We start from the raw sequence: 14,028 nt of genomic DNA, 5'->3' as shown, positions 1-14,028 counted from the left end.
GACCATTATTAAGACAGGGGGCAGGGTGGGAGCAAAAAGACAGAATTTGTGCAATGGCAAGAGCATGTGCTTTGGGGTCAGACTGACCAAGGGTCCAACCCCACTCTGTCACCTATGCATAGGATGGCAGTCCCCATCTCTAAGCTCTATTTATCACAAATGTGAACTAGTGATGGCAGAGGTTTAGAGAGGAAAGAGGGCTGGTGCCTACCCTTAGTGGCCTCTGAAAATGTGAGTTTTGTCTTCTCCAGGCTTCCTATTACCCTCAGACATTCGGTGTCCAGGTCCGGCCCTGCTTATCCCCCATCTTCTATTACCCTCTTTCTAGAATAAAAATTCCCATTTTGCAAGGCAGAATTCAGCTAAGCATTAGGTAGTCACTAGCCAAGGAAACTGATTAATATTCAGGTATGAATGACTGATAACCATAAGCCTCCAGGGCATATCTATATTTTGAAAAAAACTCTTTGTACAGAGCAGATGTCTAGTACATATTTCTTGGCTGAGATAATCTCTGAGGGTGGAATTTCAGGTAGAGTGGAGGAAGGGATTTATCACACATATTGGGGAAGGAGAGCTTCTGGCTGATGCCAAGTACACCAGAAGTTCACCCAATTGGTCCTTTCTCTTTCCTGCCCTAGCTGTCTATATCACTGGGCAGTCCCCAGCCACACACAGCATTTTCAGGTCTCCAGACTTCTGTCCAGGCTATTTTTCCTATTGTCACAATTGTATCTGACCTTCTAGGCACAGCTCAAATGACAGCTCCTTCATGAAGGCCTGTGCTGGTTGCCTGACCAGCACCCTTCCTCCTGACCCCCACCCCATCCGCTCTTCTTCACCCACCACCCTTGGATTCCTTCCTGGTAGCAACGCTGCAATTTGTTCTCCCAGCTCGTCAGATACTCGTTTTTCCGGCCTTTCTTGTAGCTAGGGTGGCCATGTGACCCAGTTTCATCTAATGAAAAGTTAGCAGAAATTTGTTGGGGTTTGGGAATAGTTTTGCTTCTCCTGACAAAAGAGGGCAGCAGGGCTGGTGCTGTGCCTTGTTTCTCCTTCCTCCCCTGAACACTAATGTAATGGCAGGAGCTATAGAGGCCATCTTGTGACCTAGAGGAAAAGCCAAAGCAAATACAGAGATGTTGTTGAGCTACTGAGCCCTTGCCAGCAACTGCCTGCGTTTTTGTCATTTGAGAAAAACAAATTATTTTATTTAATCCTCTGTGGTCAGAAGTTTTGGCATTTGTATCTGAACACAGTTCTGACTGCAACACATTTCCTCTCTTACATTCCTACATTAATTGAGCACCAACTGCATGCTAGCACTGGGATACTGTGGTGAACAAATTGCAGCCCTTCCCTCAAGGAATTTCAAGGCAGACCTGGGGGCTGTTTGGAACCAGGGGCCAAATCAGAGCAGGGCCAGTCGGGGAAGTTTCCTGAAGGAGGGGAGTTTCCTCTCCCCATCCCTCAGCACATCACTCTCCTGAGCCTTAGTCAACTCTGCCTTCTACCAGACTCTTCTTCTTCAAGGCAGGGCACCTCGTTGCAAAACTCCAGAAGCCACCATTCCTATTCACCTTCGGATCTGTGCTCAGTGCTCAGCAGAGGGTCTGATACACCCAGGATGTGTCTCTTCCACTAGATCACGAACCTAGCCAGGGCTAGGGACTGAGGCTGATTTATCTATGTGTCACGAACCCTGCACAAGGCTGGACAGAAAGAAAAAATGATGATAATGATGATGATGATGATGATGATGATGATGATGATGACAATAACAAATAAATGCTTACTATCTGCCAGGCAATGATCTAAGCACGTTACATGTATTAGCTCATACATGCCTCACCACAGCCCTGGAAGGGCTCACCATGGTTGTGCTCAGTTTATAAAGAACACTGAGACATAGAGAGGCTGGGAAACTTGATCAGGACCACAGAGCTAGTAGGGGGCTGAACAAGGATAGCTGCTCAGTACATGCTGGGGGCTAGAAGGACTGAAGCTAGGATCTCTTCCCAGGCCCTTTTCATTTGTACCAGGAAAGAGGCAGTCACGGCAGTGTTATGCAAATAGCGCTGACTTGGCGTATATTTTGCCACTGGTGGAGCCCTGAGCAGGTGTCCTCACAGCCAAGGCACTTCCTGGGGCAGTTCTTCAGCACGCCCCATCGGGAGAGGGGGCCTGGTAGGACCTATCCTTGCCCCACCCCTCCTTTGCCCGTATTTCTGCTATGAGAAAGGATAAATAGAATTTTTATAGTTTAAAACTCAAGAATCAGTGTGCAAGGCAACACTTAACACAAAGGACGGAGCACTAATGATGTAACATCAGGCACCGGCAGAGGGATGGCTGGGAGGGGCTTCTAAGAGCTCAAGTTCAATACATGTATGACCCATGGACATGGACCATGGTGAGGGTACTGACAGTGGGAATGGGGGGCAGAGTGGGTGGAGGGGGGAGAAAAGGGAAAATTGGGACAACTGTAATAACATAAACAATAAAATATTTAAAAGGAAAATAAATCCTCACATTAAAAAATAAAAAAATAAGTAAAAGCTCAAGTTCAGCACATGTGACTTTGAGCCAAGATGGACCACAGGCAGTTGACAGAGAAGTGAAGAAAGAAAGCACGAAGAGGAAAAGGAACATGGCACATTCCCTGCAATCTTCTTTCATCTGTGCAAGTCTTACTGATTTTATGCAGGGAAAAACCAAGGTTTAGATAGACAAAGTGACTTGTCCAAGTTCTCCCAGCTTACAGATGGGCTCAAATCCAACCCCTGCCCTGACAGAGAACCCTCATCCCTATCCCTGGTTAGAGGCCTCCAGGGCCCCTCTTTTGGGTTGCCTCTCATTTGAGGCTGATCCTATAAGAAAATTGACTACCTTTTTAGTACCTTTCTCCATAAAGCCCAGCCCTGCTGAGTCACTAGTGGTGCCACAGCCTCTGCACCCACAGATCTTGCTAAACTGGATTTCCCCTTCAGTTCAGCCCAGATTTCCTAAGCTCCTGCTGTCACAAGGGCCTGGGCCCAGGGCAGGGGGACTATTAGGAGACAGTGAGCCATCATAGCCTCACAGCACTTTCCCTGCCCAGCTCACTTGATCCTCATGCTAACCAGAGGGAAGGCAGGGTTGGGATTATCGTCCCATTTTACAGATGGAAAAACTGAGGCCTAGAAATAGAAGAACTTGTACAAGGTCATATAGCAACTCAAGGGCAAGGCTGGCTCCAGAACACTGTCTCGTGATTCGAGGGCTGCTTATCTTTTCCTGGTGATCCTTCCTGGAGGAGGGGCTGAGGCAACTAAGACTGAGTTGGATTTCAACAGGTAGCACAAGGCAGAGTGAGAGAAAGATGTAGTGGAGGGGATGGGTGGCAGTGGGCAGTTGAAAGGGTAGGAGTCCCCTGAGGCTGGGGAGATAGTCCTGGGCCTTGAATGTCAGGCTAATGGTCAAATTTTTCTGCAAGTGCACTGTGAGGAACATTCCTCCAGGCCACAAATGCGGGGCCAGTTCAGTTCAACAAGCCCAGGGCAGTAACCTGGTGGGGGTTGTGGGAGGCAGAAACAGCAGCTGGGAGGGGAACAGAGCTGACAAAGAGGTGGGAACTTGTTGTTTTTGCCCACCTGGCATCAAAGCTCTCTTCTTCTGGTGATTACACCAAGGGGGCAAGTTAGATTGAGAATCTCCTCCAGCTTCCCAAGCCTCCCAAACAAAGCATGCACCTCAAACATGCAGACACAGATTCAGGGCCAATATCCCCCAAATTGATGGTACCCTCTCCTCATGCTTCTCCAACATGGAAATTCTGGAGGGTCCCTGCCCTTCACCCAGGTTAGACCATCAGCCTCTCCCTCCCAGGAATCTGACTTGTGACATGGTAACATAAAGCCTGAAATCAGCCTGTGCAGGTCTGCCCAGAGACAGGGTCCTGGAGAGGCTGTCCTCTCGTTTCAGGCCCTGACCATTGTCTGTACTGCAGTCTAGTCCTCAGCAACTCCCTCTCTGCTGTGAGACCCCCATATCCTCCCAAGAAAGTCCTTTTTTGGTAGCCTGAGGTAGTTTCTGTTACTTGCAGCCAAAGCATGTTAGTTGAGACTAATGTGTGGGGAAGGCTCTGAGATTCTAGGTAAAGTAAAGCAGGCCTGGGGACAGAGGGGTTCACAGATTTCACTGCAACCTCCAGGGCAAGACATGGGCAGGGCCCCTGAAGTCCTCCATACGAGGTGTTGCGACTCAACTCCAAGCTGGGTTAGGGACTTCCACTCTCAGGTCCTTTATCCCCTCCCTGTAACCGCCTAAGCATCAGTTGCCCTGAAGATCTTGCCCTAGAGACTTCTACCCTTGTTGAGGGTGAAGGGCATGTTAGACCTGGTTCAGCTCCTCATTGGTTTTCTATTGCTTCTGTAACAATTCCCACAAACTTAGAGGCTTAAAACAACACAAACTGAGTGTCTCACAGTTCTGTAGGTTAGAAGTCCAACAGTGGTCTCACTGGGCTAAAATCAAAGCATCAACAGGGCTGCCTTCCTTTCTGAAGGTTCTGGGGGAAAATCTGTTTCCTTGCTGCTCTTTTCATTTCTTCTCCTTCCTCTTCTCCTTCTCTCCCTCCTTTCCCCTCCTTCCTCTTCTTATCCTTCATTTTCCTCGCTTTTTCTAGCTTCTAGAGGCCACTCACATTCTTTGGCTTGTGGCCCCTTCTTCCACCTTCAAAGCTGATGATGTCAGGTGAAGTCCTCCCATTGCACCACTCTGACTTAAAACTTCTGCCTCCATCTTCCACTTTTAAAGATCCTTGTGGTTACATTGGGCTCACCCAGATCATCCAGGGTGGTCTCCTTATGTTAAGGTCAGCTGATGAATAATCTTAATTCCATCTGCAACTTTAATTTCTCTTTGCATGTAATCTATCATAATCACAGTTTCCAGGAATAAGTATACCTTGAGGGGCTATTACTTGGCCCACTGCAGTCTCTGACCCCCATGCCTGCCACAGCTTGGGTCCCTGCAGGTGTTTAACATCTTCCTCCCTAAACCAGGTTCCCTCTCTGACTCTACCACTATCCTGGGACCCTAAACTCCAAAGGCAGGAAGGAGGCAGAAAGGATGCTCTGACTCCTTCCTCCCCAGTCAGTTAAAGCCCAAACTTGCCTTATTTTCTCTTTAAGAGGTTTTGGTTTCTCTACTCCCATTGTGCCCCTCCCAAGAGACTCTGTAGGGTGAGTGAGGGCTTTGTGGATGGTCATAGCTATGTTCTTATCCCAGCCCCTCAGCTGCCTGTCTCCTCTTAGCCCCAGTTTCTCATCTATAAAATAGGGTGTTAATATCTACCCCCCAGAGTGTCATGGGGATTAAATGATATTGTGTCCATAACAAGCTTAGAATACTGGCACTTAATAAGTAAGAATTTCCCCTCCCCTTTCCCATGCCCAATGTTTCTCAAATGTGGCTCATGACCAGATTTCCCCAGGAACACTGTTAATAGTGCCAATTCCCAGGAATCTCTCCTCTGGATGTTATCATTCAAGGGCTCTAATATTAGGAGCAAGGTTAGGGGTAGGGTGTGGCTCAGGGAAATTTCTGTTATTAACAAGGATACCACATGCTAGGTAGAGTGTGGTCCACTCAGACCCCCAGGACCCTCCCCTGAGTGTTACAATAGTCTAACAGTAGGCTTGCCTGCCTCTGGCTTCCTCCTCCATACATACTGCTGGATTGCCCTGGGCTTCAGTTTCCCTATAAGTAGAAGTTGGGCTGCACTCTACAAGAGCCTTCTAACTGTGACATTCTAGGAGACTAATGCTTCTCTCTGATTAAGGTCTTCAAGATTTATCCACTCAATCATCAAAGAAGATGATTATGTGCTGCTTGGGCACATAAAGCCACCCAGCCAAGACTGAGAGACACAGGAGTTCTACTTAATACATAGAAACAAACACAGGGAGGCTGCCAACATGAGGAAACAAAGAAACATGTCCCAAATGAAAGAACAGGGCAAAACTCCAGAAAAAGAACTAAACAAAGTAGAGTAAAGCAATCTGCCAGATGCAGAGTTCAAAACACTGGTGATAAGGATGTTCAATGAACTTAGTAAAAAAATAAATGAACTCAGTGAGAACTTACACAAAGAGATAGAAATTATACAAAAGAGTCAGTTAGAAATGAAGACTATAAGTACTGAAATAAAGGATATGTTAGAGAGAATCAAGAGCCAATTAGATAAAGCAGAGAACTAAATCAGTGATTTGGAAGAAAACGTAGTTGAACACACCCAAGTGGAACAGCGAGAGAGAGAGAAAGAGAGAGAGAGAGAGAATCCAAAAAAATGAGGATAGTTGAAGGGACCTCTGGGACAACATTAAGTGTAACAACATTCACATCATAGGGGTATCAGAAGGAGAAGACAGAGAGCAAGGAATGAAAACCTGTTTGAAGAAATAACAACTGAAATTTTTCCCAATTTGGTGAAGGAAATAGACATACAAGTCCATGAAGCACGGAGTCCCAAACAAGATGAACCCAAAGAGGACCACACCAAGACACATAATTAAAATGCTAAAGGTTAAAAACAAAGAGAGAGTCATAAAAGTAGCAAGAGAAAGCAGTTATGTACAAGGGAGCTCCCATAAGACTACCAGATAATTTCTTAACAGAAACTTTGCAGGCCAGAAGGGATTGGCAGGAAATACTCGAAGTGATGAAGAATGATGACCTACAACCAAGATTACTCTATGCAGTGAGGCTATCCTTTGGAATCAAAGGACATATAAAGAGCCTTCTAGACAAGAAAAAGCTAAAGGTATTCATCACCACCAAACCAGTATTACAGAAATGTTAAAGGGACTTCTTTAGGACTAGGAAGAAAAAAGACAAAAAAAAATGAATTAAATGGCAATAAATACATACCTGTCAATAATTACTTTAAATGTAAATGGATTAAATGCTCTAATCAAAAGAGATAGGGTGGCTGAGTGGGGAAGAAAACAAGACAAACATATATATGTGTGTGCTGCCTACGAGTGATTCACAGTCGTAGACACACAGACTAAAAGTAAAAAGGCAGACAGATTGGAAGTTACAAAATAGTCATGGGGATGTAAATTACAGCACAAGGAATAGAATCAATAACATTATGATAACTATGTATGGTGCCATATGGATACCAAAAATATTGGGCAGAACACTTTATGAAATATATAATTGTCTAACTACTATGCTATACAACTGAAACCAATACAAAACAATACTGAAAGTAAACTGTAATTGAAAAAGTAAATAAATAAAATAAAGGGATAAAAAGATTTTTAATGCAAATGGAAATGAAAAAAAGCTGGGGTAGCAATACTTATATTAGACAAAATAGACTTTAAAACAAAGGCTATAACAAAAGACAAAGAAAGACATTTTATATACAATAGCCAAGGTAGGGAAGCATATTAAGTGTCCATCAATAGATGATTGGATAAAGAAGATGTGGTAATATATGCGATGGAATATTACTCAGTCATAAAAAGGATGAAATCTTACCATTTGCAACAACATGGATAAACCTAGAGGATATTATGTTAAATGAAATGAGTCAGACACAGAAAGATCTATGATTTCACTTATATGTGGAACTTGAAAAATAAGAAGTGCAAATTGGCAGTTACAAAATAGTCACAAAGATATAAAGTACAGCATAGGAAATTAGTCAATAATATTGTAATAATCATGTATGATATCAGAGGGGTGCTAGACTTACCAGGGGGATCACTCTGTAAGTGATATAAATGCCTAACCACTATACTGTATACCTGAAACTTATATAATATTGAATATCCACTTAACTGAAAAATAAAAAACAAAAATAATGTATAATTGAAAATTTTAAAAAATTCTTTAAGTCATAAAATGCTGAATATAAGAGCTCAGAGAAGTAATGTGAAGCCGGAAAAGATTCTTTAGCATCTTGATCTTCCCTTTAGAAGATCTTCCACTTATTCACAGCCCTTCATTTTCTTCTTCAGCACCCTCCCCCTTCCCACTCCAGATTCACCTTACCCTCTCTTTCTCCCCCAGCTTCCCAAGATGGCAGTCTCTCTCTTCCTCTAAGCTATAGTTCTACAGAGGCACAGCCAGGAGACCAAAACTGAGCCCCAGATAAGAAAACAGACTTGCCCAAGACCACACAGCAAAAAGCCTGGATATGAACTCACATCTGAGGCTGAAGTCCAAGCATGAGGGAAATAAGGAACATGCCACAGTTTCCACCTCCTCCATCATTTTGTCCCAAGTTTGGCCAGGCAGTTTAATAGTGAGAAAAGAACCCACACTGCCCAGCCAGCTAAACACAAACTAGATGGACCTGTCATGAATCTGGGTGAACCTTGTGGCCTCAGAACACCCAGAGATGCAGCCAGGGCCTTGGTTGCCCCTGAGGAGTTCAGGGTGGTACCTGGGCTGAAATGAAAGGATGTAAAGGGACAAAACCAAGTTTACGCAGAAAGAGGATGGGTGGGCCCAGCTTGGTTAGAGGTTTTTCACACAGAAAGACCTATGACTGTTAAAAGATACTCAGAAAAGAAGGTAAGTAAATGTTAGCACAAATATCTTATCTAGTGTTTAGCACATAGTAGATACACACATAATTAATGTTTGTTAAACTGCAATATAAGCCAGCAAGGTGATAGAGCTACAAAGCAAAGCTAACAGAGCCTTAGGTCATAGTAATAGAAGCACAGAGTCGACAGTGAAGAAGGTGACCCACATCTCACCATCCCCATCCTGAGTTCAATCCTGGGTCCTGCATAGAATAGGATATGGACAAACAGAGAGAATCCAGAGGATATGGGGGTACAGAGACCACACCCAACTGAAGTGGCTGGTGGAGCAGGGTACTCAGCCTAGGGGTGAGCACTGCACGGACAGAGCTAGTCATTATCCCCAAGTCTCTGCAGGACTCCTTCAGGACAGGGAAACAGGTGAGGCTATGAGCCCAGAGGGAGGGGTGAGGACCTTGGGGAGCCACCAGGACAGGTGCCAGTTCACTACACAAAAAAAAATTTCTTAAAATGACATCTATTTGGGGGTGGTCATGAGCACCTACCATGAGAGGTGGCAAGCTGAGGAATGGCTGGGATTGGCTTAAATGATCTTAGCTCAGAACCTATTAATCTCTCAAATGAGAATCTCCAAAGTACAGGAGGAAAATATTAGTTCATCTATTTCTACTCACCTTTTAACTTAAAATAGTTAATAGTATACAGCTGAATTCTGATGTGCCCCTTGGCCATAAATCCCCAGGGGCCAGTGGGGTTCCAAGAGGCCAGTGGTAAGCTCAACAATACAGAGGGGTCTGCTGTGGTCACATTCTCCATTTTCTGTGTTCAGCCCATTTTGACACATTGTGGTCTACTTGTGCTGGGTTGGGTATGTTCAAGGATCAAACAATACAGCTTTAACTGAATCAGCCCCCATAATGTGGACGAGAGGCTTCAAAGAGTCCCTGCAAAGGAACCTCGAATGGAGATAACTCTAATCTAAAAAGTACAAGCAAGCAGCAGGAAATGTGGGAGACAGGCCCACCCTCACCCCTAGTTCAAAACCTTCATCAGCCACGTTACCAGACAAAAGCTACAATGAATGGGATCTATCTTGCACACAATTGCTTACTGAAATAATTAATAATTAATAATTAATAATAATAATAATAATGAAAAGGGAACTTCCATTCTCTATCATCAGTGAGGAAATTCACTCCGAGTGCATGTTGGGCCTTGAGTCATTAGCTAATGATCCACAGTACTTATATATAATTTCTATATCTATAAATATGTATATGTTGGGGACACCTAAAGCATTTTTTTGGAAAAGAGTGTGCAATCAAAAAGTGTGACCCAGCTAGACACTGGGAGATGCCAGTCCCTGTTTGGGTTTTGGGGTCTGATCAGATTTATTTCAGATTTAGGGACCAAGAAAACTAGGTGGCAGTGTGCCATCCAATAAACTTTTCTGAGGCCCCCTAAATGTTTGAAAATTAATAGGAAGAAATCAAAAAGTCTTAAAAGGTTGTCCCTGATGCTAACTCCCCAAGATGTCCAGTCCAGTCCAAGTCTCCTGTTTTTCATTCTCTCATCTAAGCTTTTCTGTCTTTTTGTCTCCCCTTTCTTTCTCCTCTCTCTCTCACACACACCCATACATGTGAGCACTCAGTTGGCAACAACAGAAACCAGAAAGGAGGTAGGTACTCAGTGCATAGAAAGAGCTTGCTGGCTCTTGAATGTCTGACAGACTTGGATTCACTGCCTACTTCCACCCATCACAGATGCGAAGTCCTCAGAAAGCCATATCCATTCTCGGAGCTCAGAATCCTCTGGAAAAATGGACATGACTGCAACCCAACAATGAAAAGACAACCCAATTTTAAAAGAGTCAAAGGATTTTAACAGACATCTCTTCGAGGAAGATAGACAAATGCTCAATAGCACATTGACAGATGCCCGACATCATTAGTCACTAGGGAAACGCAAATCAAAACCACAGTAAGATACCAGCCACTTCACACCTAGTAGGATGGGTGATACAAGAAATAAAAGTGTTGCAATGATGTGGAAATTTGGAGCCTTCGTACATAGTTGATGGGATTGTAAAATAGTACAGAGGCTTTGGGGAAAAATGTGACAGTTTCTCAAAATGTTAAACATAGATTGATCATATCACCAAGCAACTCCACTCCTAGATGTATAACCAAGAGAAGTAAAAACTTATGTTCACACAAAGACTTGTATGTGAATGTTCACAGAAGCAGTATTCTTAATAGCCAAGAGGTAGAAACAACCCAAATGTCCATCACCTGATGAGCGAATAAACAAAATGTGACATAATTATACAATACAATATTATTCAGCCATAAAGAGGAAGAAGTGCTGACACATGTTTCAACATGTATAAACCTTGAAAAAATTATGCTTAGTCAGAAAGGATCATCTATGGTATGATTCCATTTATAAGAAATGTCTGGAAAAAGCACATTCACAGAGACAAGGAGTAGATTAGTGCTTGACAGTGGGAAGGGGAAATGAGGAGTGTCTGCCAAAAAGTATGGGGTTATTTTGGGGGTAAGGTGGTGCTGGGACTGGGGTGGGTGGGGGCTCCGCTCTAGGCCATGTCACCTGTGTGAGCCTCTGACAGGCAGTGGGGCCCCCTTTCCCTGGGCCCAGATCTCCCTGTTCAGCACTTTTGCCCCAAAGGTGTCTTTCAGCCTGAACAGGGGAGACAACTGGCCTCGTCCTTCCACATCTGACAGACCTGGCCCAGGGCCCAGGGTGGCTTCCAACAGGAGGACAGGAGGGTGACTGCCTCTACTTGCTGGGAGATTTGAGGGGACACACCCTCACCCTCCAAAGCTGTTTGGTCCCACAGGGCAGAGTGGGAGAAGCCTTCAGATATCTAGTCAGACTTTTCATCTCAAAAATGGGGAAACTGAGACTCAGAGAGGCCAAGGGGTTTTCTGAAGGTCAGGTCCCATTGCGAATTAGTGACAGAATCAGGAGTTGGGTACCTACTCTGCCTGCCTGAAGCCTCAAAACAACCAAGTGGGGTAAATATTGTCACCCTCCCCCAATTTTCTAAGAGATGGGAGTCTGAGGTGCTCACCCAGATGGGAAGACACTGAGCTGGAATTCAAATCCAGGTCCATCTAGGAACCACAAAACATCAGGCTATTGAAGGACCGACTGAGGTTTAACCCTTCACCCTGCCCCATGTCCCATTACCTGTGGTCCCGAGGCTTGTCAGGTACAAGGCGAGCTGTGTGTGGACTGTGCTGATGCCAGGCTGGGCTGGGGAAGAGGATGGCAGGAGAGGCCTCGCCACACCCCTGTGACGGGGAGAGGGCAGGGCGTGACGTGTCCCTGGGCTCACCCGAGTGCATTCCTTCCTGCCAGTGCTATCAGCCCCAGGCCTTCCTGTCTGACTCGACTCTTCCCTATGAAACCCCAGGAGCAGCCAATGGGGCAACCATACCCCCAAGAACCACCCCCTGGGCCATAGCCATGCCATCTCTCTCCAGGGGCAAGTGATGTGGGGGACAGCTGCATCACTCTTGGCTGTGCTAAGCTCTGGGCAGGGAGGAGGTGGGGCATCTCCAAAGTTCCCCTTCAACCTGAATTGTGAGGCTGACTCAGAGCCCAGCCATGTGGGCTAACCCGATGCTACTGGGAAGGATGAGGCTGGGCAGACAGCAGCTGGAGGTAGGCGGGCTCAAGGGGCTAGAGACTTCTGTGAGTAGACTGGCAGTGCCCTCTTCTGGTAAAGAGATTGGTGCAGATGGGAAAACACAAGTCCTGAGGGGCCGATGGGAACCAAACTCTCACTGCTAAGGCCAGAGTGACCCCAGCTCAGCCTGCCTCTGCCTCTCATTCACTTATCAAACACTCTGAAAACAGGACAATAAACAAGTCTACACTGCCCCAGTGAGCACCCAAGCCAGAGGGACAAAGGCCAAGACAGGCCCCATAACAGCAAGGCCCTAGGAGCTATGGTTCCCAGGAGGGCTTCTTGGAAGAGGAGTCATCAATTCTAAGCTCAGGCCAAAATCTTGGAATCATCCTTTTCTCTTTGTTCTCTCATACTCTGTGTCTAACCTATCTGAAAAGCATTGTTGGGCTCTGGCTGGCATGACTCAGTTGCTTGAGCGCCAGCCTGCGAACCAAGGAGTCACAGGTTCAATTCTTGGTCAGGGCACATGCTTGGGTTACAGGCCAGGTCGAGAGACAACCACACACTGATGTTTCTCTCCCTCTCTTTCTCCTTCCCTTCCCTTTTCTCTAAAAATAAATAAATAAAATCTTTTTTTTTTAAATAATGCATAGTTGGACTCACTGTTGACATATCCTGAATTTGGCCCCTTTTCTACATGGCAACCACCCTGGTCCAGACAATACAATTGCTAGTCTCCCTGCTCCTGCTCTCAGCCCACTATCTGTTGTCATCACGGCAACCAAAGGGATCCAGTTAAAACCCATCTCAGCTCACATCGTACCTGCTCCACTCAGCACCCTCCTGTGGCTACCAGCTCATTCAGGATAAAACTCAAGTTCTTATACAGCCCTACACAATCTACCACCCACCTCTTGCTCTCTCTGACTTTAATTCCTATGACTTCCTCTCTCACTCTGCCCCAGCCACACTGGAATGTGCCCCAAACACTCCAGATAGGCTCCCTCCTCAGGGCCTTTGCCCTGGTTGTTCCTTCTACTTAGCATGCTTTCCCCCAGACAGCTACCTGGCTCCCTTCCTCATTTCTTCAGGTCTCAACTCAGATGTCACCCTCTCCATGCTGCCTTCCCTGGCCACTCTGAATGAAGCAGTAACCTACAGCACCACCTTTCCCTCTCAGCCTGCTTTGTTGTTCGCCATCTGATGTACCATATATTTCCTTGTTATGCATATTCCTTGTTATGTATTTGTTTGCTTCAGGATCCAGGACAGTGTCTGACACATAGCAGGTGCTCCATTAATTTTGTTGAATAAATAAATGACCTGAAAGTGTAGCCCAGGAAGCATTCCGAAGGCATTTTAGGCAGAGGAAACCACATGAACAACCATAAAGGCTGAGAGGTAAGGGGCACTGCTCATTTCATGAAGGTGGTACCCAAAGTGAAGCAGGAACCCCCGCCTCCACCAAAGCCGAAGCCAAGCAAAGGTTTTGAAGGCAAAGAAAGCAACACTGAAAGGCATCCACAGCCACACAAAAAAAGAAGATCCACAAGTCACCCACATTCCAATGACTATAGACACTGTGGCTCCAAAGGCAGCCCTAAATATCCTTGGAAGAGCAGCCCCAGGAGAAGCTTGACCACTTTGCCATCACCAAGTTCCCCTGACCATCGAGTCAGCCATGAAGAAGATAGAAGACAACAATACACTTGTGTTCACTGGATGTCAAGGCCAGCAAGCACCAGATCAAACAGGCTGTGAGGAAGCTGTATGACATTGATATGGCCAAGGTCAACACCCTGTTCAAATGTGATGGAGAGG

The 14,028-nt window shown here is 45.5% G+C and overlaps 1 protein-coding gene across 5 annotated transcripts in view; it reads right to left on the bottom strand.

The window, feature by feature from the left end:
• Positions 1-11,995, bottom strand: part of TMEM40 (transmembrane protein 40) — a 39,351-nt gene extending 27,356 nt beyond the window's left edge. Inside the window, exon 1 of one of the 5 annotated variants that reach the window (XR_006784884.1) lies at positions 11,763-11,990. The gene's annotated coding sequence lies outside the window, so the exon portion shown is untranslated. Of the gene's footprint in view, positions 1-11,762 lie in introns of all 5 variants that reach the window. The other 4 variants (XM_045831950.1, XM_045831949.1, XM_045831948.1 and 1 more) reach the window with 4 other exon arrangements.
• Between the last annotated feature and the right edge of the window lie 2,033 nt (positions 11,996-14,028).

The sequence above is a fragment of the Phyllostomus hastatus genome, unplaced genomic scaffold, assembly GCF_019186645.2.
Source record: "Phyllostomus hastatus isolate PE091 unplaced genomic scaffold, TTU_PhHast_1.1 phas_contig_16, whole genome shotgun sequence".
Taxonomy (NCBI): Eukaryota; Metazoa; Chordata; class Mammalia; order Chiroptera; family Phyllostomidae; genus Phyllostomus; species Phyllostomus hastatus.
The sequence above is the reverse complement of the archived record's forward strand: the minus strand, read 5'-3'. Positions and strand labels throughout refer to the sequence as shown.